General features: G+C 40.4%; 1 protein-coding gene, 1 long non-coding RNA gene and 1 pseudogene across 8 annotated transcripts in view; 1 reads left to right on the top strand and 2 right to left on the bottom strand.

The window, feature by feature from the left end:
• EXD3 (exonuclease 3'-5' domain containing 3) overlaps window positions 1-24,786 on the top strand; it is a 441,427-nt gene that overhangs the window by 328,274 nt on the left and 88,367 nt on the right. The window lies entirely within an intron of this gene.
• LOC141505090 (uncharacterized) overlaps window positions 1-24,786 on the bottom strand; it is a 54,485-nt gene that overhangs the window by 9,243 nt on the left and 20,456 nt on the right. The gene's annotated exons all lie outside the window — the stretch shown is intronic.
• LOC141505089 (COP9 signalosome complex subunit 9 pseudogene) lies at window positions 6,823-7,483 on the bottom strand (annotated as a pseudogene).

Raw genomic sequence — 24,786 nt, 5'->3', positions numbered from 1 at the left:
TTAAATGGTTTATTTGAGTAGTTGAACTCTGAGTCCATTGCATCAGATACAAACCCACAACCTATGCACTCCTTTCTTACTGCTGCTCCTGATGAAAAGGGGCCTCTTACCCCTACCCTCAGGGACATCCCTTCTCTTTTTGTCCTACTCTCAAACCCTCATATCTTCAACAGCTGCTCCCACAATCATCCTCTCAATCTTTATTCCTTTTCCATCATCTCCTTCCTGCCTTCTACAAACATAACCAGATCTTTCTCATCTTTCAAAAACTCATACTGGTCCCCACCATCCCTTAAGTTATAATCCTATATTTTTTCATCTCTTTCACAGTCATATTCTAGAAAAAAATTATCTATACTCATTTGCTCTATTTACTTTTCTCCCATTTCTCAACCCCCTTTCCATATGACCTTTTTTCTTTTTTTTTTGCAAGGCACTGGGGTTAAGTGACTTGCCCAAGGTCATACAGCTAGGTAATTATTAAGTGTCTGAGGCTGGATTTGAACTCAGGTTCTCCTGACTCCAGGGCCGGTGCTTTATCCACTGCACCACCTAATCCATATGACCTTTTAACTAAAGCTGCGCTTTCCAAAGTTATCAGTGATCTATCTCTTACTTACCATATTTGATGGCCTTCTTTCAGTTGTCATTCTTCTTGAGTTTTCTGAAGTATTTGACATCATTGACCACCTTTTCCTACTCATTCCCCTCTTGGTTTTTGAAACACTGCCCTCTTTGTTCTCCTCAGTCTTTTTTTTTTGGGGGGGGGGGAGCAGAAAGATTCACTCATCATTCTGCCCCCCAATTAAGAGTTTATCCTGAGTCTCTGCCTAGGCTCTCATCTCTCCTCTATATGTTCTTTCTTGGTGATCTCATTCAATTAGGATCTCAAAACTGATGCACATTCTCCCCTTTTAGAAGATAAACTCCCTAAGAATTGGAAGCGTTTCACTTTTGTCCTTTTATCCTCATTGCCTAGCACATAATCATTCATAGGTAGCTTGGTGACCTGGAGCTGGGTCAGAACAGAACTTCCTAGAATCAGGAAGGTCCAAGTTCAAAGCTGGTCTTGGATCCTTATTACTCATAAGACCCTTGGTAAGTTTTCTCATATGTAAAATAGGTTAGCACTCATCTCTTAGGTGAGTTGTGTTGTGAGTGTTGACTGTCTAATTTTTTGGAGTCTGCCTCTCAAATAAATGATTTATATATAGATTTTCAGTGTCCTAGGCAAAAAAGTAGTAACCTGTTGTCCTGACAGACGCTTCCTTTCTGTTGGGAGATATGAAGCCTGATACTTTCTGATTCCACATGGCACTGTGCCCAGGGTCTGACCAGCAGAATGCCTCCTTCCTCATGACATTATTAGGAATGGGCCTTGTCTCAAACTGGGTTCTAGAACCCATGAGGCATCCCATGAATGAGTCGTTTTGTGAGGTAGAGTTCTCACGCTATTAATACCTCCTTTGAGATAAGGAAAGAAGGAAAAAAACACTGCATGGAAATATTCCTTCTCTAAGTGGCACAATGTGATGCTTCTAAAAATACATGTTTGTGTTTGCTAGCCTCTTAGCTCAGCTCTGTGGGAGCCTCCTCTGCTCTTGGAGAAGCCGTGGGCTCTGTGGACCCTGGAAGCATTCCCTAGTGACCCCTATTCTTCCTGGAATGAAGGGTAAAGGAGGGCAAAGAGAATAGTTGTTCCCTAGCCACACTTCACTTTTCTCAGTTCACATCCTCTCAGCCTCTTTTTTTTTCTTCTGTCAGGAAGGCTTTGATTTAGTACAATTGTTATAAAGTGCTTAATCTGCAGAAGGCACTAGTTAGGTGGAGGACCCCAGCCCAGAGTTGCCTGTCCCACCTGTCCCACAAAGCCCCTAAGAGGCATGGATAGGGAAATATCTAGTTCCTACAACTCAGCTCAGACTTTCTCTGACACTTGGACATGCATGGTCCTTTTCACTTCCCTCATTTAGTTGTCCACTTCCTGCAGCCTTGGGCAGAGACATCTAACAATGAGTGGTCCACAATCATGTGTTAACTCTGTAAAGTTGGCTCATTGAGCCTTATCACTCCACTGCCAAGTCAACAATAGATAGATTACAACATCCTGGTGACCAGCATCCCTCCACAGCTGTGAGAACTTCATCTAGTGAGAGATTACCTACTACAGGCTCTCTCCATTTTGAGCTATGTTCTTGTTGGTCTTCCCCCATGGGCTAGGATAAAGAAGAGGAAGGAGGATAGAGGACCTGGATCTACTCCAGCCCAGTTGTCTCTATCTGAAACCTTTCCCACACCAGTCCTGCTGATGGAAGAAAATTTGACTCTGGGCATAACCACATGAGCCATGTGGAAAAACTCCTACTGTTTGGAATTGAATACCCTATGCAACATAGGGAGACAGGTCAAAGCACGACAGTCCAGCTGAGGAAGGTCAAAAATACTCTTCTTTGTCCAGTATATGTAGTTGTTTGTTTGGTTTTTTTGCAAGGCAAATGGAGCTAAGTGGCTTGCCCAAGACCACACAGCTAGGTAATTATTTAAGTGTCTGAGGCCAGATTTGAACTCAGGTACTCCTAACAGGGCCAGTGCTCTATCCACTTCACCACCTAGCAGCCCCTATATGTAGTTTTGAGATGGAAGTGTAATCTCAATGAAAAGAGACCTATGAATTCATTGCATTGATAATAAAAAAGACAAGAGGGCAAGGGAAATGTATGAGGTATGAGTAACTTAGTAGGAGAATCAAGGGTAGAGCAAGAAACTTAGGACCTTCCATCTAGGTCATTATACCCTAGAAATACTATCATTAATACTGCTAGACCTTATCTAGGAAGGGATCAAGGCATTTTATAATGCCAGATGGTTTCAGAGAAGTACAAATCCCACATCTTTTATCTATGTTCTACAAATATCCTCCCAGCAATGGCTCCTTATTGTATAAGGAAATAAAGGAAAAGAGCATATGAGCTGGCTACTGAAATTAACTCAGTGACATTGGAAGATGAGCACTTTTTAAAGCATGAAAACTCTTTGGAGAAGGAAAACCTAGAGAGTAATAGCCAGTGTATCATTTCCAAAAGAGTCTTTAGCAGTGAAGACATGGCCTCACAAGATAAGTAGAACCAAAGTTCTTCTAAATCAGAAGAGACTACAAAAGGTCTTATTAGAACCACTTTGTCTCTAAGAAATTTGGGAAATGGACAGTGGAGAATTATGGATCTTTGTGGTCATCCCTTGAGGGAGAATGGCAGAGTAGAAAGAATGCTGACTCTGGAATGGTCCTTCCTACCTGCAAGACCTCAGGTCATGGTTTTAAACGCCCTAGGTTTCAGTGCCCTCCCCCTACAGGGAAAGGGGTTGAGGAAGACAACCAGATTTTATCCAGTCTCTAAGCTTGGACTGTGAGTTGGGACACCTGAGTTCTAGTTCTTGTTTTGCCAGTATCTGAGTCAGCTTTAGTTTCCTCATATACTAAATGGGAAAAATATTCATCCCAAAGTTCCTAGTTGTTGGGTTTATAGCTAAAAGGGAACTCAGAAGGAGGGAAGATCATTTATATAGTACCTTCTATGTGCCAGGCACTCTGTCAAATCCCTTTTATAAATATTATCTCATTTGTTTTTAGGAGGTACACCCCTCTCATTTTACAGATGAGGAAAACTGAGGCTTAGGGTGGTTAAATGACTTGCTTGTGGTCATGCAGGTAGGGAATGATGGAACCAGGATTGGAACCCAGGTCCTCTAGCTTCAGATCCAGCATGCTCACCTTACAGTGACCACATCTTGTTATGAGACTCCAAGAACTAATGTGAGAGCACTTAAAAAAATCTGAGACATAAATGTATAGCAGCATTTATGACTGACATTAGTAATACAAGAGGTGGCGGTTTAATAGTCTAGGTCCAACCCTCTATGTTTCTGAGGTTTTGTCTAGGGAAGAAGGAATTTCTCCCCTTCTCAGTGGCAGCACTATCAGAGCCCTCCAGCCACAGCATGTATTTAGTACTGAAATATAGTATGGCTGTTACATCTTTCTCCTTTTCTGGCTCTCAATCTCAATGAGCCCAGAGGGTGCTGGAGGATGTCTGTTTTCCTCTAGACTAACCTTCAGTTTAGCGAAGGCCTTTTCTGAAGGGAAATGTTTCCTATTCAGGGGCTATTCTCCCAACTTGACCCATGCTTCAGTCTTCCCAGCAAAGAGGGAGAATGGTAATAGTGGAGTCCCTGTACAAACCCTTTCCTCTGCTCTGCAGGTGCAAGGAGTTTCCAGGAGAAATTGTATGTGTCTGGCTAGAGAACTGCTCAAGCTCCTGGGGAGGAAGGCCATGAGTAAACATTGGTACCCTGGGGTCAGCCACTGGGAAATCCAACAAGAAGCTGCTATCAACTGTGGTCTCAGATTTACCAGCATTTCCTCTTCTCCCAGAGGCTGGCTTTCTGCCAGTACACATACTCACCCCTGGACTCTCCATCTGACCTCCCCAATTTTCTCCAGTGCTTTTCATCCCTGACCTCTTGGGTGGTGCAAAAGATGAGGGATGTTCATTGGAGGTGACTGAGATTGTGTTCATTTACTGCCAAGAAGTCAAACTGGGATACACAAAAGGGAAGAAATTTTCCCAGTGATTCCTTATCCATAGATGTAGACCAAATCTAACAAGTTGAATTTTAATATAGATAAATATGTTACTCTAATTTAAAAAAAAACTCAGGGCAGCTAGGTGAAGCAGTGGATAGAGCACTGGAGTCAGGAGTACCTGAGTTCAAATCCAGTCTCAGACACTTAATAATTACGTAGCTGTGTGGCCTTGGACAAGCCACTAACCCCATCGCCTTGCAAAAAAAAAAAAAAACCTCAAGGTCAGAATTCAAAGAATGATAACAATAATAATAACTGACATCTCTGTAGCACTGTAAAGTTTACAGAACACTTTATACACATTAACTCATTCAATCCTCACATCATTCTGTATGGTACAGACTACAGATAGATGAGGAAATTGAGCATTGGAGAGATTAAAGGACCTGCCTATGGTCATCCAGTAAATATGTCAGAAGTGAGATCCACACCTAGATATCTTTAAGTTCTTTCAATATCCAATGCAGAATTTTATTGATTACAAGCTTAATATGAATCAGCAGTGTGACATGGCTGCTTAAAAAAAAGTTAATAAAATTATGGTTGCATTAAACTATTCTTGGAAAGCAATGCTTACATCCTCTCAAGGACTATCCCTTCATTTCTGTGGACTTCTGACTGTAGAAAAGAGATCTGCCATCTCTTCTTCCCCAACCATGCTCTCTTCTTCCCAGCATCTCACTGATAGCTACCTGAGTAGATTTGAAAATACTTTTGAGGGGTGATTTACAGAGCAGAGAATGTGAGTGCTGTAGGCTAATGTTTGGTTTGCTGGGTTCCCTTCTCAGTAGCCTTTGCTTGAGCCTACTTCTTTGGATCCACTGGTTTATTTTCCTTCATTAGTTGTGACTTTTTCCCTAGAGAAGATACTGTCCTATTCTGCTGGCTCTTCTTTTTACTCTGGCCAGTGTTCTGAGACTCTCTCCTGGGGCCGTCCTGTCTCTCCAGGGAGCAATAGGCAGCTGCACAGGATATCTGGCTTCCTGCCACTTATATATAGAGGATTTAGTCACCAGGATCCTCCAGCTCACAAAACCACAGGTTTAATTGGTTGCACAGAGTGGGTGTCTAGTGGTTTCACCGGAGATGAAATCAGACAAAATGTGGGAGCCCAGATCTTCATAAAATCTCCCATCTGCATTTCTTCCGAATTGGGCATAGCTAAACTGTGGTTGAAAAAGAATGCAGGATACTGTAGGAAAACCCTGAATATTCTACCAGCAATGGTGGGGGACCTACATCTTAGCTCATCATGCCAGTGCCCCAGAATTAGAGATAAAAGAATCTTCCCTTTAGTACAGCTGTGCCCAGAAGGCAGGACAGCTCAGGGCAGGAGAACCCGGACTCCTGGCATTACTGTGAGGGGATGTGGGCCACAGGACCAAGTAGGAACCTCTCATGAATCATTTCTCAGGAATGAAATCTTTTGGCTTCCGTAGAAACATCACTTTGATCTTGACTCTCAAGGATTTTTTTCCCCAGTTCAGTTGACTTCCCCCATCTATTTTACACCCAAGGCCCACATACCTCCCACTTTGCACCTCTCTGGGTGTAGTTTGTCTCCCCTCCTGAGGATCAGCTGACTTTGGCCCAGACAGCTTGGACCCTCCCGGTATTTCTAGCCATGTTAGGATCTGATGTAGTTTGACTTCAGGTCCTCTCCTGCAGAGACTGGACTGCCCCAGCCCTTAGAGCCTCTGTCTCTACAGAAGGACAGAGTTTGAAGCCCAGGGCTGATTCATATCATTACTCAGGAGCTGTGCATCCAGGCAGAGCCTTTCTGTGCCTCTTCCTTTCCCCTCCTGCCAATAACACCCCTGAGTATGAGGAAGGAGGGGAGTTTGGAAACCCCTTCAAACCTCTAAAGGATTCCTGATTGGGCAGGGTGAGGTCAGACCCTTCTTGGCATGCTCACCACTAGACCATGCATACTGGCAGATTCTTAGTATTTTCCGAATACATTCATTGAGGCTTTTGCCCTCCTGCTAGACCTTTCTTTTTTTTTTTTTAGGAAAAATTTTATTATGTATTTGATAAGCTGACAAATTTGCTGTTTGAATCAGCATTCCAAAACATAAACAATTTATTTTTCAAAATTATCCATCAAATCGTGACATCATTCAAATGTGGAAAAATAGAACTATATACAAATAAAACCCTTTTCATATTTATTCAGATAAGAACAACAGCTGATATTAAAAGATATCTACAGCAACTTCTTAATGGTTAACATTTTTTTATAGTTCATTTCCTGTCTTGGTAATCATGCCCCAACTTTAAGTGATTTCCAAAAGCTCTTTAGAAATCATAAACCATGTTTGGATTAAATAAAAGTGGTATTTATGCTACTGCTACAAATCAAAGAATTAACATCTTGGGTTTCCATGGCTGGAAATCACTTCACTGGATATCATCATCATCAAAAAGATCTTCGAAATCATTGAAGAAGTCCGCGTGCACGGCCTTCTCGTTGGCAGCCAAGTCCATCAGGAGCCCCGTGCTGCCTCTAGCCTCGTCCAGGTCCATGTAGGGCCCGGCGCCCTCAGGGAACATCTCATCCACAGCCGGCTTCATGGCCCCGTCGCTCCGCTTCCCCTTGCTAGACCTTTCCAAGAAAACTCCTGGCAGGATTGGTCCAAGGAAGAAGCTTCCCTAGGAAGGGCAGAGCTGGCTGGTGGAACCTTGACTGCTCTGCTTCTTAGCTGGTTGATTTGGAGCAAGGCTCTTAACTTCCTTCTTTGTAAAATAAGGATAATCATATTTTTGTTACCTCCTTGTTGTGAAGGAAGTGTTTTGTGGGAAGTGTAAGCTTCTTAAGGGTTGTTTTCATCCTTTTCTTCCCAGCTCCTAGAAGAAGCCCTTAGTAAGTGTTGGCTGAATTGAGATGAGTTAGCCATAAACCCTAAGGCACCATCTAAATGTCCCAGGGTAACCTTTGGCCTTCCTGCCTGCTCAGCTCCCCTGACCTACCAGCAAGGTAAGACCCCAAAAGGAAAGAAATGCAGAACTGTAGAAGCAACCTCCTTCTGAACTTGGTACCCTTAAGCCTTAGCCCTGACTCCAGGGTTTATTAAGAAATAGAGTAGAAGAACCCCACCCCATCCTCTCTCCTCCCATTCACTTGCCTTGAACTCTTCTGACTTCATTCCCAGTCTAGATTCACAAGAAATTCCCCACTTAAGACTTCTGGCTTTTACTATAGTGAGACCTGGACTTGGACTGAGCCTCTGAGCACCAAGGGAAAGGGAAGACCAACCAGAGAAGAGACCCAGTGACTGTCAGAGACCAGACAAGGAGAGGGCTGTGTGGGAAGGCCACACTGTTATGTGTTAAAGAGCTGATAGCAACCGTTGGATAGTCCTCCACCTCTCAGGCGCCTGGAAAAATCATTGTCTCCCTCGCTGCATCCCAAGAAAATGGCCAATCCATCTCCAGTCACTGTAAAAGATTGTTTCAATCTACTCCTTTTTGAGCAGCCTGACACCAAGGAGATAATTGTTCTTTGGACAAGATCCCAGGAGAGTAAACGACTCTGTTCCTTTTATCAGGCCTTTCTCTATGGACCTGGTGCCCACAAGATAGCTCTGTCCATCTAGCAGGGGCCTCTGAGAAGTATTTAAACAGCTCATTAGTAAGAAGCGTCCATTAATGTGGGAGAACTGAGGCAGAAAATGTGAAAGGGAGAAGGCCCTTGTAGGCCTCCCACAGATGGCTCTCCCAGAGGGCTTAAAACACTATGCTTTGGGGTCTCTTCCCCCCTCAGAGCAGAGACCACAGGCCCCACTGCCCCAGCTGGCCCTGGGTAGAACATCCAGATTGTCTTCCTCACTAGCCTGGAATTGGAGGTCTGTTCCAAATAACACTGGGGAAGAACTGTCAGACCAGTCCACTTCCAGGCTTAATTTGGCCTGGATAACATGAGACTTGTCCAGGCCAAGTTAACAGCTGGGAATGGGAGGCGTGGGTTTTGAGAGGGAGACACTAGAGCAATCCCATTAGGAAGCAAAAATTCCGTCTCATGGGTGATCAGCTACAACAAGCCTGTTTGAATTTACAACCTGGAGCAACTCTGGTCTCTTTTAGAAGACAGCTGAGGCTATAGAGGAATAAAACAGGAGGGAAGGGACCCAGGCTAAGGTCATAGTGGGACCAACTGGGAGACTTGGCTTTGAAATCAGATCAATGATATGGCCAAGCATGAGAAGGGAGGAGCTATATACTTGGCAGACTAGGGCAGTTTTTAAACCTGATAAAGAACCAATAATGTCTTCTTAACCCTATAAATACCCTGAAGGCAAGTTGATTCTATTTATCTCTCCCCCAGAGTATTCAACAATAGGGATGAGCACTCAGGCACTCATCTCAACATAGCTTATTAAATGTTTGAAATGACATGAGACCATCAAAATTTCAAGGAAAAGTTTAGAAAGACAAAAGCTGTACCTCCTGCCCTCTACAGCCCAGCCACAACCAAGTACACCTGTGTGGGTAGAATAATATGGTAGAGTCTTGGACCTGGAATTAGGAAACCCAGATTGAACTCTCTGATACTGATCCTTCTTTGTAAACAACAAAGTAAAAGTCAGCTCACTGGATTTTTGTCAGAAAAGTGCTATATAAAAAGAGAGAGAGATTTATTGCATCAGAAGGCCTGGATTCCAATCTCAGTGATCTGCTTCTTGATCTGGGAAATGAGTGAGATAGACTAGATGACCTTTAAATCTATAATTATAATCTATTATCTTATGATATTAAAAATAATCTTTTTAAAGTTCTGTATAAAATATATGAAACCAAACAAGGTCAGGAAATGGAATTAATCCTGAAACAGAAAGCATTAGATAGATAATGATTATCTGATACATTTACCTTTTTTCAGAAGGGGAAACTGAGGCCCAGAAAAGGGAAGTGATTTGTCCATGGTCACATTGATAATAAGAAGCAAAACTGGATTTTCAGCCCTGATCCTCTATTTCCAAGTCATAATTTTTCTTCTGCATTACATTTAAGAGTGAGTCAGTAAAAAAAGTCACAACACAGTTTGTCTCCTACAAATGTCTCAGATGGCAGCTACTTTTGTTATAAGGCAAGATAGCATATAATATAGTGGATAGCCTGCCAGACTTGGAGTCAGGAAACTTGAATTCAAATCTAGGCTTTGAACCATGCTAGCTGTGTGACCTCAAGCAAATCTTGAACCTTTCTGATTCAGGAGCTAGCAGATAGAAAGCATTTTAATAAATGTTTGTTGATTGACTGGTTGTTGTGAAGAAAATTTTTTGACTTTAAAAGCCATGTAGTTAATAATAAGCCAGCATTCAATTCACACTTTAAGGTTCTAAAGCACTTTACAAGAATTATCTCACAACAACTTTGGGAGGGAGGTGTCATTATTATCCCCATTTTACAAATGAGGAGCCCGAAACCCAAAGAGGTTAAGTGACTTGCCCAGTTAGGCCACTAGTAAGCTCAGTTAGCTGGTAAGTATCCAAGGCTGGATTTTAGACTAGTCAGGTCTTCTGACTTCTAGATCCAGTGCTCTCTCACTTCTCTGCCTAGCTGAATGCATGCATGACTATTAGAGCTTGAAGCAACTCTCTGTCCAAAGGCCTTGGGAGTAAACTAGGAAGTTTTTAAATATAAGTTAAGAAAATCCTATATAAAGGTGTCAATATTCCTTCATCTACCTTCATCCCTTTGTTATTTCTGGCCACAGAATTTCCAGTTTAAGAGTCAAGACTTGAATAAGATACCTTTAAGTCTCAGTCTACATGTCTCTGAGGTGGTTGTTTAGCTCCATTTGATAAGATGTGTCCACCTACTCTAAGATACTTCTGACTTGGAAACATTTCACCCCAGAACCCCCAAGACTCCCATCTCCATTGCAGAAAAATTGAGGGACTAGGGATTGAAATGAAGGATTGTGCAGAGCCAAGTTGAGCCTGTTCTACTCCAGCATGCAGAGCCACTGGCCAAGCAACCCCAGGGGCACTGGGAGGGCATGATTTTCCTGCCTTCTGCATTTTCCCTGGAAATTTTGTCTGTTATTCTTAGGGCAGCTGACATGGGGTCATCCTTCAGCAGAGAAATGAAATCCTGGAAAACTGGGACCCCAGTACTGCCTCCTGTTTTATATATAAATGGAATGGAAAATTATTCCAAATACAAAGTGCGCTGCCCTCTGAGAATGTTCTCACAGAACGACTCCTGGGATTTTTTTCTACTCCTTGCGGGGGGAGCTCTCTCATTGGTGAAGGCATCCCAGCCAATGCTCCACGTGCCTAGGCTAGCCCCAACAGTAAGAACCCTCTGCCTGGAGGCACTGAGACACACACACAGAAGAGACAGTCAGCAGATTGTCCTTACCTATTGAGGTGACCCAAAGCTGAGATGATATGGTTCCTGTAGTAAGAAGAGTACTGAATAGCAATTTCTTACCCTGTCCTCTTAGGTACCACAGCATGGATTTGTGAGATGACTGACCAGAGTTAAGGAACCAACCTACAAAGAACAAAGTTCTTCCCCAGAGTACTAAGAAATATGACCACATGGCCGTATAGCAATGAAAACTATAAACTTGGTCTTGCTAATAGCAGACTTGAATCTTCAGAGAAAAGTAGCCCAAACTAGTAAGGAATATATTATATCCACATATGAGGTGGTTTCATTGCTTCCCTACCAATAGTGATGTTGGTAACCATGGCCATGGATGTGTTTGGTAAAGTTCAGTGTGTTGTATCTTTTTTACCCTCCTTTTTTTTTCAGTTTTTATTGATGCCTTTTGGTTTTTTAATAACCTAGAGTATTCCACACTAGCCCTGACCTACGCACCCCAGCCCACTCTAAAGTTCTACTCTAAAGTTACTCAACCCCATCTTCTGTGCTTCATGGAATACTTATTCCATAGGAAACAAACTTGCTTTCATCTTAAATCTTTCCCATTCCTTCCATATTCTGGCTCTTTCTGCCACCTGGATGTCCTCTGGATGACATTAACTCCCAGGCAACCCTTTACAGCTACTTTTTCCCAATTCAACTTCCTGGTTTTCTCTCTGCCACCATCAGTCAGTAACCATATCTATCAGCCAATCAAAAATTCTGATAGCTGTTGTCTACCGAACTCCAGGATGCTTTGTTTCTTTTCTCAATGAATTCACTGCCTAACAAATAATCTTCCTGCAAATACCTTAACTTCCTAGATTCTCAACTTATTCCTCTTCCTTACCTCAGCCACACACACAGATTTGATTCATTCATCATTCACAAATGTATCTATGTTCATTGATGTTTGAAATTCCCTTTTTTCATCATATTGAGTTTCCATTTCACCTTTCCCTCTGTCTTGCAACCAGACCCAAGCCCTCTTTCTCATCCTCATAGTAATCTCTAATCTCAGACCTCTCAATTCTTTCCAGATCATTCATAACCCCTGTAACTGTCTACATTCTCCTCATTTCCCTATTTTGTCCCATTAATGAACCAGTTCAATTTTACACAGTCCTCTTCTCCAGAGTTCCTTGCCACCTTTAGCCTATCATTGATCTTTCCCTGTCAAGCTTCATCAATTTTGGATTACTTCTGCCATGCCTTGCTTTTCCTCTTATTCATATGCTGCTAAACAAAGCTAGAGAAAGTCACAAAGCTATACTGACTGGGTTCCCTACAAATTTGTGTTACTTTATTTCAATCCTTTCATCCATCCCTAAGTGATTCTTTGTTCCACTCACAAGAATGCAATTTTTCCAAACCATCACCTTCCATGTGATTTTTAATTATTTGAAGACTTATATTCCATGTGTCATTCATTGCCTACAGCGGCATTGGTAGGATGTTGGTATTAACCACATTGGTCTTTGGGGTTTTTTTTCTTCTTTTACACTGGTGGAGGGTGGGGAGGGTAGAAAGAAAATGTTTGTTGGACCATTGCTTTCTTAGGAAACTTGGGGTTATGAAAAAAGATTTACAGTTTCCCAAATGAATTCCAACCCACCCCTCTTCTTACTGAACTCTGTCCCAAGCATATATACCATTTTATAAGAATACTTATAACTTGTCCATCTAAATGCACTTCAGTATAAACAATAGATTCTTCTTCATTTATTTAGTCTTTCCTATATGGATGATTAGTCCAAACTCTTCTGAGTGATTACAGATCTCTTCTAAGAGGCATTGTAGTGTTCTTGGTGTTGATGCAGTTAGTACAGTGTCATCCACAAGCCTCACCTTCGGAGAATTTCTCTTCAACTCTGACTATATTGAACTTTTTTTCATCTTTGTTTTTTTATGTCTTACCTAATGTTTATGGTCAAAGAGTCATTAAATAGAATCATTTCTTTTTAGTAGATCTTTCAGGAACCCCCAAGTGATTTTAAAATATGAGTAGGGGACATTTTATTGGAAAAGAGCCTTTAAAGTTCCTGCAATCAAATTTTTAAAAAATTATCAACAAACTGGAAATACAGTGGGATCTTATATTCTTTATATATCTTCCTCAATAATTGTCATCTATGTGTCTGATCTTCCATTTATGAAATCTTTGAAATTCATCTCTATATGAATTAAGGGCACCTTTGATGACCATATTAAGAAATAAGTCAACTTTAATAATCAATGTACAACAATGGACCACATCTTTTCCATTTCTAATAAAAAGACTGTCATAGGGGGGCGGCTAGGTGGCACAGTGGATAAAGCACCGGCCTTGGAGTCAGGAGTACCTGGGTTCAAATCCAGTCTCAGACACTTAATAATTACCTAGCTGTGTGGCCTTGGGCAAGACACTTAACCCCATTTGCCTTGCAAAAAATAAAAATAAAAAAACCTAAAAAAAAAAAACCTGTCATAATGGTGACTTACATATAGCACTTTAGCATTTACAGATCCCTTTTTCATATATTATCTGCATTTGATCCTCACAACAACACTTTGAAGTAAGTACCATAATCCTCATTTTATAGTTGGAAGTAACTGAGGCTTAGAGGGATTCAGTGATTTGCCTTGGTAAGACAGTAAATGGCCGGTTTGGTCTTCCATGAGGACCAGCCTCATGTTTCTACATTTGGTTTTCCTCTCAAGACACTATTTCTTCTCCTTCAATATTAAGGATGATCTTGACTATAGACATCTTGAAATTAAAGTTTCTACTACCTCTTTGTATTGACAACCATGTGAAGAATTGAAATGACCATCACACAGAGCTGAGCCCAGAAATAGCCAGGGAACTCCCAAAAAAAATCCAACTTCAAGCAAAGGAGAAATATAATGTAGATAAGACTTGGTTTAAATTGTAGCCTTTTGTTGCCATCAACCATCTTATCTTTATGGGGACCTGAGGGGAAAAGAAATCTGGATAGATTGTAATGGAAATAAAGAGTGGAAGAGAAAGTAAGAGGATAGATTTATTTCTTGATAGGATTATTCTAATCCCTAATATTACAATGGAACTACTCCTGCATCTCTCACTCTACCCCAGTAATGATAGAGATAGGGATTAGAACTACATATGATTGGGTGGTTAGGTGATAAAATGTATAGAACACTGGCCCTGAAGTCAGGAGGACCTGAGTTCAAATATGCCCTCAAACACTTAATAATTACCTAGCTATGTGGCCTTGGGCAAACCACTTAACCCCATGGCCTTGCAAAAACCTAAAAGAAAAAAAAACAAACTACATGTTATTTCATCAAAATAGGCAATCAAATATTTCTTATTATTTTCAGTTTCAAATTATCCCCCTCTTTCAACCCCTCCCCTACCTTTGAGAAGGGAAGCAATAGTACCATTATAGATGTGAAGTCATGCAAAATATGATATAGGCAACTTTTAGATGAGAAAATTCCCTTTGATAATGCACGTTGTCATATTCTCTGCAACTTAAAGTCTTAGAATTGCCTAGAGCTCAGAGAGATTAAATGACTGGGTGACCCATAGTCACCCTATGTCGGAGGGAGGATTTGAAGCCATCTTCCTGGATTCTGAGGCTGCCTCTCTATTCACTCCAGCATACTGCCTCTCACCCCCCCCAAAAAAAAAACAAGTGTCAAAACATTTATCTTGCTCCTTTAATGCAAGCATTATAAGATGGTTCCCTCTGACCCCAAGCATTAATATCCTAAAAGAATTTTCCTGTCCTTTCTTGGCCCCCCAACAGCAGCATTATTAGTGGAATTCTACTCTACTGTAGTGCTGGAATTTTGAATGAAAAATGTCAGTGATCATAAGAGAAGGGAGTGGGGAAAGAGTAAGATTGGCACCTGGGGAGCAGAGGAAGTATCTGTTCCTCATAGCTACCAGGCCTTTGTTACCCCTGAGGCCTGCCACCACCTCTTGTTATGGGAAAGAAAAAAAACCCAGCCAGGAAATCTAGGCAGATGCCAGCAGTGTAATCAGCAGCTGTGATGGCAGAGATGGGAAATGCCACAAGCGAAGCCTAGACTGACCTGAACCCCATGGACCAACTCCTCCACTGGAGACTGGAACATAATATAATCCAAAAGGCATGAGTCAGGGATGGGCTCTCTCACTCACAGGCTGGGGGAGATAGTGTTAAGATAGTCCTTTCACTCAATCATTCAACAACATTAATTGAGCCCCCACTCTGTATATAGTCTATATTCTAACTCTTACTGAAACCTGGCTTCCCCGCCCCCCATGACAGCCTCCTTGGCCACCCTTTCTGGTACTAACTATACCTTCTCTCATTCTCCTCAGCAGACTGATCATGGCAGAGGAACTGGAATATTCCCAGTTTCTCATTGCCACTTCTAGGTTCTCCCCCTTACCTCCATCACTCTCCTCCTTTGAGATTCATGCAGTTCACCTCCACCACCCAATCAAAATCCTAGTAACTTTTTTTCTACAGACTTCTAACTCATGCCCCTTTCTTCCTCAATGACTTCAGTACCTGGCTCACAGTTTTTCCTCTCCTTTCCAACTCCTGCCTTCATTCTTAAGGACTTCAACATATATATTGGTTCTCCCTCAAACACTCTAACACTCAGTTCTTTAACCTACTCACTTCCCATGAGCTAATCCTCCACTGCTTTTCAATCATATATAAAGATCATAACTCCATTCTTGGCATCTTCCACAAATATGCCACTTTCACATTGAAATCCCTTTATCTAACCATAATCTATTGGATTTCTTCTCCTCGGCCATCTCCACTTAGTAACTTTCAATTCTTGACTCCTTGGTTCTCTCCTGCACCATTACCTCTACACTAACCACTCCATTCTTAATCTTGATCCTTTGGTGAACCAGTTCAACTCTACACTGTCCTTTACTCTTGAGTCCCTGTCCCTTTTTCATTTTGCTGATTGCACCCTGCTAATTCTCATTAGTCTTGGATCAATTCACAAAAGTAGAGAAAATCACTCAACCATCTTGATTTATGTTACACAATGTTATCTGGACCCTCATTGCTTCTAGGCAGTCCTACTATACCTTGCTTATCACATCCCCCCCTCCACAGTAACTCTTTTGAAACTTTTCATCTATCCTCAAACTTCCTACTGGCTTTCCCCCTCCATCATCCCCTCAGTCAAGGACCTTACTTCATATCTTAAAAAGAAAAAAGTGGGTGGTCCCTTCTCTTTTCCTCAACTCATTTCATTCATATACCTTTTACCACTATTTCTTTACCCCCATCTCACAGGAAGAGATGGCTTTACTCCTTGTAGTTAATCTCTGTACCTACACAAAAAAGGCCAAGTTAGACACCTCCATTTTCTCTCTCACTCTCTTTTTAACTCCTTATTATCTAGCTTATCATTCCACTTTTTTTTTTTTTAGGTTTTTGTAAGGCAATGGGGTTAAGTGGCTTGCCCAAGGCCACACAGATAGGTAAATTATTAAGTGTCTGAGGCCAGATTTGAACTCAAGTACTCCTGACTCCAGGGCTGGTGCTTTATCCACTGTGCCACCTAGCCGCCCCATCATTCTACTCTTAATTGCCAAATCCAATGATTGTTTCTGAATCTTCCTTCTCTTTGCCCTATCTCTAAGGTTTTGGGACATTACTTACTGTCTTCTTGGTTCTCTTCCTATTTATTAACTCTATTCTTCTTTGTCTCCTTTTCTAGATCAATCCCTCTAAACCACAGGTTTCTTTCAAGGTTCTGTCCTGGGTCTTCTCTTCTTTCTCTATACCATTTCACTTTGTGATCTCATTTGCTCCCATGGATTTCATTATCATTTCTATATTAATGACTCATCTCCTACTCCAACTCCAGTCAACATATTAAACTCAATACATCCAAAATTATCTTTACTCCTAAAATCTCCCAACCTCCCTCTTTCCCTCAAAGGCAACACCATTCCCCCCAGAAGTCATTCTGGATTGCTCACTATCTCTCACCTCTCAACATCGAATCGATTGCCAAGGACTGTGCATTTTACTTTTGCAATATTTCTTCAATATTCTCATGTCTCCTCTGACACTGATAGCAAAGAATACATCATCTCATCCCTAGACTATTGCTATGGTTTGCTGGTAGGTTGACTTGCCTCAAGTCTTTCCCCACTCTACTTCTCAAAGTGATTTTCCTTAAGCTCAAATCTCACCATATCACCCTCAATAATGAACAAATTCCAGTGGTTCTCTATCATCTCCAAGATCAAATATAAAATCCTCTGCTTGCCTTTTTTTTTTGCTTGCCTTTTAAAATGCTTAATAACCTCTTCCCTCCCCAACCTTTCCAGTCCTCTTATGCTTTTTGCTACCTTCCCCCCAACATGGTCTTGGATCCTTCTTGCTATTCCATACATTTAATACTCCAAGGAGCATCTAGGTGGCACAGTAGATAGAGCAGGGGCCCTGGAGTGAGGAGGACCTGAGCTCAAATGTGGCTTCAGTCACTTAATTACCTAGTTGTGTGACCTTGGGCAAGTCATTTAATCCCATTGCCTTGCAAAGACCAAAAAACCCTCTCAATTGGGCATTTTCACTGACTGTCTCCCTCCTTATCTCTACTTCCTGACTTTCCTGGCTTTCTTCAAATTCCCACTAAAAACCTCAATATCAATAAGTAGCCGTTCTCTGATCCCCATTAATTTTAGTGTCTTCCCTTTGTTGATTGTTTCCAATTTAACTTGTATACATCTTGTTTGTACATAGTTGTTTGCTTGTTGCTCCTTCAGTTAGGCTGTGAGCTCCTTGAGAACAGGGACTGTCTTTTGTTTTTCTTTGTAACCTAAGTACATAGTAGGTGCTTAATAAATATTTGTTGATTGACTGATTGATAGTAGTATATGTTAATAATACATATACACCATTGGATTTGTTGAATGGAACCAAAAATGTCTCACTTCCATATGGAGCCTATGAAAACTAATTTAAGGAAAAAAATATAATTCATATGTGCTGTGGAGGATATTCATGAGTGCTATGGAAGGATATTTTTTGTTAGCCTACCAAAAATATGCTTGAGAACAAATACTTTTCTTCAGCCTCAAAAGTCAGTAATCACAGATTTAATTGAAAGGGGACTTGGTAACCCTATAGTCTGACCCCTATTGATGTAGAAGAGTAACTTTCCTAGTGTCACACTGCTAGAAAGCAGCTGGGGTAAGAGTTGAACCAAGGTCCCTCTGACTCCAAAGAGTTTTTGCCCACCTGTATGATAGCCTATAGAATCTTAATTTTAAAAGAATAATAACAGGAGACTAATCTGTTCCAAAACTGTTTCTGTGTGAATGTTAATTCCATTGAAAAAGGTAAAATTAGAGTGGCTAGGTGGCGTAGTGGATAAAGCACCAGCCCTGGAGTCAGGAGTACCTGGGTTCAATCTCCAGCATTATTTTTTTTTTTAGGTTTTTGCAAGGCAAATGGAGTTAAGTGGCTTGCCCAAGGCCACACAGCTAGGTAATTATTAAGTGTCTGAGACTGGATTTGAACCCATGTACTCCTGACTCCAGGGCTGGTGCTTTATCCACTATAATAAAGAAATACTTCAAGTACCAAACTAGAACTGAAGGCTTCCTTTCTTCCATTTCTCAACCCATTTAATAAGCATTCGGACCCTGTTGGTGCCTGAAGGAGAAAAAATCTATATATGGTACCCATCCTAACCCACTGCCTTGTAGACCTCTCTCTCATAATCTCATTCCTAGAACTTGACTCCCAAAGTTCCTAGTGCTTCAATCAATCAGATCCAGTCAATTTTACAGAAACTCTCTTCCATTGATATCACCCTCCCTTTGTAACAGGAGAACTTCCCCAAGCCTTAGTAACCTGATAAGGCCCTAGAACCTTGTGCAAAGAAAAGAACTGATAAGCTTGAACATTACATGATTGTGGGCAATGAAATCCCCCAAAACTTGAAAATATATTAGTTGAGAGGAGTAAGCCTGTTTTTAAGAGTCATCACTGGAAAGGTTGTTTTTCCCTGGAGGGTTCCAGACGGAGTTAAACTTAGCTTCCACTTTGTTTTCCTTCTCTGTTATTTTGGTGATATTCTCCAGTGGGAAATCTACTTAGTTTGCAAAGGATTCCCATCAGCAAAATGAAGATGAAATTCTGTTGATTTACTAGGCAGTTGTGTCAAACTCAAATTGGGTTCCCTGCTGTGACATATTGACTTAGAAAACCACAAATTAACATTATATGTGTTGTATTGTGTTACATTTTTACTTATTTCATTAAACATTCCCAATAACATTTTAATGTGGTTTCTCTTGGGAGTTTTGCAGGTTATGAATCTGACATCTCTAAATGAATAAGATAGTAAGGGTAGCTGAGGTGAGATGGAATGAGATAAGAAGAAAGGAAAAATGGAGAAAGGCAAGGGAAAAAATGCTATGCTGTGTTGAAGCAAGTTCAGGTCCTTGGGCTAAAAACATTTACTTTTATCTTTAAAATGCAATTTACTGGACAGTCAAGCCTTCCAGACCTTTCATTTAGCACACCTCAGGGCTGGGGGCAACATGGTTACTGAGAGCCACAGCTTTCTCCTCTACCCAAGAATCCTAGCCCATAGCAGTGTCATTCTATCTTCCCTAATAATACTTTAAAAGCCTTCCAATGTCTGAATTTAGTAATCTCCCAAAGAGATAACTATTTTTTTTCAGAGAGAGGAATGAAGTCTTTCTAATCCTAACTGTTGGTTGCTAATGGAGTCATGTCAGATTGAATTACTCATTTTTTTTGAACCCTGGAAAAAAAAAAAGAAAAAGCAGTAGTGCAAACCCAACAAATTAATGTCAATCAACAAGTGTTTGTTGAATATCTACTGTGTGCCAGTTCTGTGTTGAGGATTGTGGTAGAGACAGAAGAAGCAAAATTACCAGTGATCTCTGAATTGCCAAATCCAGTGTTCTTTTCTTAATCTGTCTTTTTGACCTTGCCATAGCTTTTAATAATTAATAATCCTCTCTCCTTAATACTTTCTTCTCTGGGTTTTCATGCTGTTGGCTCTCTCCTGGTATTCTTCCTACTTATCTGACTAGACTTCACTCTCCTTTGCTGGATTATCATCCAGCTTGTGCCCACTAGCTCCCTGGCCTCCATTCTGGACTTTTGTCCCTTCTTCCTCCTCCATACGATTTCCCTTATTAATATTATCATCAATTTTGATTTATTTATCTCTTTGCAGGTTATTCTCTTTATTTTTTTAAGGCAATGGGATTATGTGACTTGCCCAAGGTCACACAGCTAGGCAATTATTAAGTGTCTGAGGTCATATTTGAACTCAGGTCCTCCTGACTTCAAGGCTGGTGTTTTATCCACTGCGCCACCTAGCTGCCCCATTGAAGTTTATTCTCAAATCCATTTATCTATCCCTCATTTCTCTGCCTATCTCTAATCTCACATCTCCAGTTACCTATGAGACATCTCAAATTTACTGTCCAGTAAACAACTGAACTGTCTTTCTTTTCAAATTCTCACTCCTGTAGAACTTCCCTTTTTCTGAAGACCACATCCTTCCAGTTATCCAGGCTCCCAACTTAGGAGTTATTCTCAGCTCCTCACTCTCACTTCCCATTTCTAGTTTATCATCAAGTTGAGTGTGTCTTCACATCACTAACCCTTCCACCACCCCTACATAGTCCCTCTTCTCTCCACAATTAAACTGGTGTAATAACCTTCTGATAAGTGTTCTGACTCCAGCCTCTCCTCTACTCAGCTCTCAAAAATCACCTTTGTAAAGCAGAGAACTGACCATGTCACACATATCCACACCCTTTCCACAAACTCCATTGGGTCCCTATCACCTCCATATTCAAACAGGTTCTCTGCCTGCCTTTTAAAGCCTTTCCTAACTTGGTCCCCTCCTACCTTTCTGGTTTTCTTATGCTTTACTTCTTTCCATGTACTCTATGATCCAATGTCCTTGACTTCCTTGCTGTTCCTCACCTAAAACAGTCTCTCTCCTAATTCCTGGGTTTTTTCCACTGACTGACCCTAGGCCTTTAGACTTCCCAGACTCCCTTTAAGTCTCAGATAAAATCCTATCTTTCCTCATTCCTCCTTAAATTAGTGTCTTCCCTCTGAGATTACCTCCAATTTATCCTATGTACATCTTGTTTGTACAAAGTTGTTTTCTTGTCACCTTCTCCAATATGAACCCCTTAAGGACAAGGACTGGTTTTGCCTTCCTTTATCTCTCCAGCACTTAACCCATATATTTACTTAGTATTTAGTATTGTAGGTACTTAATAACTGCTTGTTGACTAAACAGTGTTCCCTAGTCTTGGATGGTTTACTCTCTAGTTGAGAAGACATTTCACTTTTGACAATTCATTAAACACGTGCTAAGTATCTAGTTATTCAATGCTGTACTGAACTCTGAGGGACATAGAAAGATGAAAATACACTCCCTGCCCTTGTCATGATTCATATATATGAAGCAACACATTGCTGTAACCTAAAGAAAAAGAAAATTAATACAAAACCATATGGGTGGGAGCATAGGGGTGTCTACCTGGAAGGATTATTTCTTTGGAGGAAGAAAGCCAAGCATCAGAGTTATTTTATCTTTTCCTGGCAGTAGGCATTCCATAACCCGTAGCCATTCATAACTGGAAAGATGGGGGCTGGGGGTAAGGGGACTGACAAGGCAGTGTGTCAGTCTGACAAGCTATATGGCAGAAGAACCATGGAAATTGGGGATCATCAAGTAGGAATGTCCTTTAGAAAGGGACATTCCCAGTGACTTTCAGCATGGGAAAATACTTTATCAAAAAACTTGGGTTTTTTAAGAATCTAAACATGAACCCTTGACACAACATCACATAATGTCTATTTTTAATTTTTCTTCTAGTTCCTTCAGCTCCATCTTCACTATGGTCAGTGGTATGTAGCAGCTTTCATAGTAGTGGGATTACTCAAATTTCCCAAAATGTTAAGTGATGTCAAATCCAGGGAAAGGTACATCCCAGGGCTCTAACAAATAAATCATTTATTCTTTTCCCCTAAGCCTTTACATACTTAAGAGTCCAGAAGGAATATGCACAAATCCCATTATTGATAAGAGGGTGGGACTTTCTTGAAAGTGTCTAATAATAGTCACTTTCTTGTTTTTTTTCCCCCCTAAGGTACTAGAATCTAAAGAATTGAATAAATTCAATTTAATTAATTTATTTTATTTTACTAATTATTTAATAAATTTCTATCACTCTGTCCCCGTTTGTCCTGAGTGCCTATTATGTGTTTAATTATATTTGGTACTTGATTTTCAGAAATGCAATTCAATTCGACTAACATTTTTTTTCATTTAAATAATTTATTTATTTGTTTTTCCAACTATATGCAATGAAAGTTTTCACTGATCATTTTTTGGCAAGATTTTGAGTTTTACATTTTTCTCCTTCTCTTCCCTCTCTCCTCCCCATGGCAGAAAGCAATCTAATATAGACTCTACATGAATAATAACCATACTAATGTAAATTCATGTTGATCATTTTACCAGCATTTCTTTTTTTAAATTTATTTCTTTTTAATTTTTCCCCCTGTAACATGCAAAAACAAGTTCAATATTTACTTCCAAAACCTTGATTTCCAAATTCCCTCCCTTCCTCCCACCCTACTCCCCCTCATTGAGAAAGCAAGTTGCTTGTAGATTAAAAAATCTGTAGCCATAAAAAAACATTATTACAATAGTCATATTTTAAAAGTAAACATAATCTCTCCCACATATTCACAAAAGAAGAGAAACCTTAAGGGAAAAAATGAAAAAAATATGCTTCAGTCTGTATTCAGATACTGTCTGCTCTGTCTTTGGGATGGATAGCATTATTTATCATAAATCCTTCAGAGTTCTTTTGGGTCTCAGCATTGCTGAGAAAAGATAGTCAACCAACATTTATTTAGACCCACTGCATGTAAGGTACTGTGCTAGGAGTTGATGAATACAAAAGAAGTAGCTTCTGCCCTCAAGAGGCTTACCTTTTCCTTGGAGAATCAAGATATTCACTGTTAAATAATTCAAGATACTTGAAGAGAGGAAGAATACTAACATCTGGGGAGATCAGGAAAGATGACTTCTCAAACCTTCAGATGAGCCTTGAATGAATTCTAAGAGGACTGAACAAACCCCAGAGATGAGGGAACCACTCACTGTGCCTAAGCATGGGGACAGAATGCCACATGGGCAAGCTTGACTTGAATGTAGCATGGGTGAAGGTAATAATGGTTTGAGAAGATTGGTGGGAGGTTTTTAGTATCACTTACCAAGCAAGGTTTGAGTTTTTATTTTATTCTCAAAGATACCAGGAACCACCAAAGACTTTTGAGTAGGAAGTAACTTGGTTAAACTTGTATAATAGGGATTATTAATTTGGCAGCTATGGATTGAAGAGGGAGAGACTGAAAGACAAAGTTCAATTAGGAGATGAGGAGAATGGTGACTGTATAATTAAAGAGAAAGATTAGTGGAGAGAGAAATATTGTGAAGAGAAAATTAAGACTTTGCAACTAATTAATATTGAGGCATAAGGGAGAAGGGAGAATTCAGGCAAACTTTTCTGGTGTTGTTGAACCCAATAGTTCTCCAAGATTACCTTCCATCTACTCTGCTTTTATACCTTTGATAAACCTCCTGGTTTGCATGTTTTTCACTCAGTAGACTGAACTCCTTGAGGGGAGGGTCTTTGTTTGCCTTTCTTTGTAGCTCCCAGGATTTAGCACAGTGCCTGGCCAATACCAAGTACTTGCTGACCTGTTGACTGAAAGGACATTGGTGCCTTTGTTAGGGATAAGTTCCATTTTGAAGTTTAGGAGAAAGATAAGTTCCATTTTGAGTTTAAGATGGTCAAACCTGCAGAGTGAAGTGAACCAGGAAGAGGAAAACAAGTTATCCAATACAACATTGTAAATAAAAACAAACCTGAAATGCTTAAGAAGTATCTAAATAGAGATGTCGAACAGGCAGTTGGTGATACAGGACTGGCACCTAGGGGGAAGATGTATATAAATATATTCATATACACATATATAACACCAAAGGAGAGAATAGAAAAATAAGAGAAAGGGGGACCTGGGACAAAACCTTATGGAACACTTAGTCTTAGTGGTCAGTTCAGCAAAGAAGTCTGAGAAGCAATGGATAGCAAACAGAGCAGAAGAGTCACAGAAGCTAAGGGAGAAGAGAGCATCCAGGAGTTGGTGATAGACAGAAGTATCCAAAGACATAAAAAGGCCAAGAAGAGTGATGATTAAGAAGGAGTCATTGGATCTTGCAGTTACACAATCATTTTAACCTTGGAGAGGATGGTCTTATTAGAGTGAAAGGTATTAGGAAGTCAAAAAACAAAGAGTCAAGTATAGACAATTCTTTTTCATATGGCTATGAAAAGGAGAAGAGAGGTAAAATAATCTCTTAAAGGCATAAGAGGATTAAGCTATAATTGGTATCTTTTGTTTTAATATCACCCTTATTTCTAAATGTATCCATCTCTCCTTCCCTACCCAATGAGTCATCCCATATAATAAAATGAAGGAAAGAAGGAAGGAAAAATTATTCAGCAAAACTAACCAATACATCAATGGAATCTGGCAATTATATGCAATGTTTTACACTCAAAGTTACCCACTTCTTCAAAGAAGGAAAAGATGAATTTTCTCATCTCTCTCTTCTGGGACCAAGTTTGATGATTTTCATTTAAATGAAAGTCGTTTAAGGCTTGGAGAAATTCCCTGAACAAT

Source organism: Macrotis lagotis, chromosome 1, assembly GCF_037893015.1.
Source record: "Macrotis lagotis isolate mMagLag1 chromosome 1, bilby.v1.9.chrom.fasta, whole genome shotgun sequence".
In the NCBI taxonomy this organism is placed as follows: domain Eukaryota; kingdom Metazoa; phylum Chordata; class Mammalia; order Peramelemorphia; family Peramelidae; genus Macrotis; species Macrotis lagotis.
This window is presented reverse-complemented; position numbering and strand designations above follow the sequence as displayed.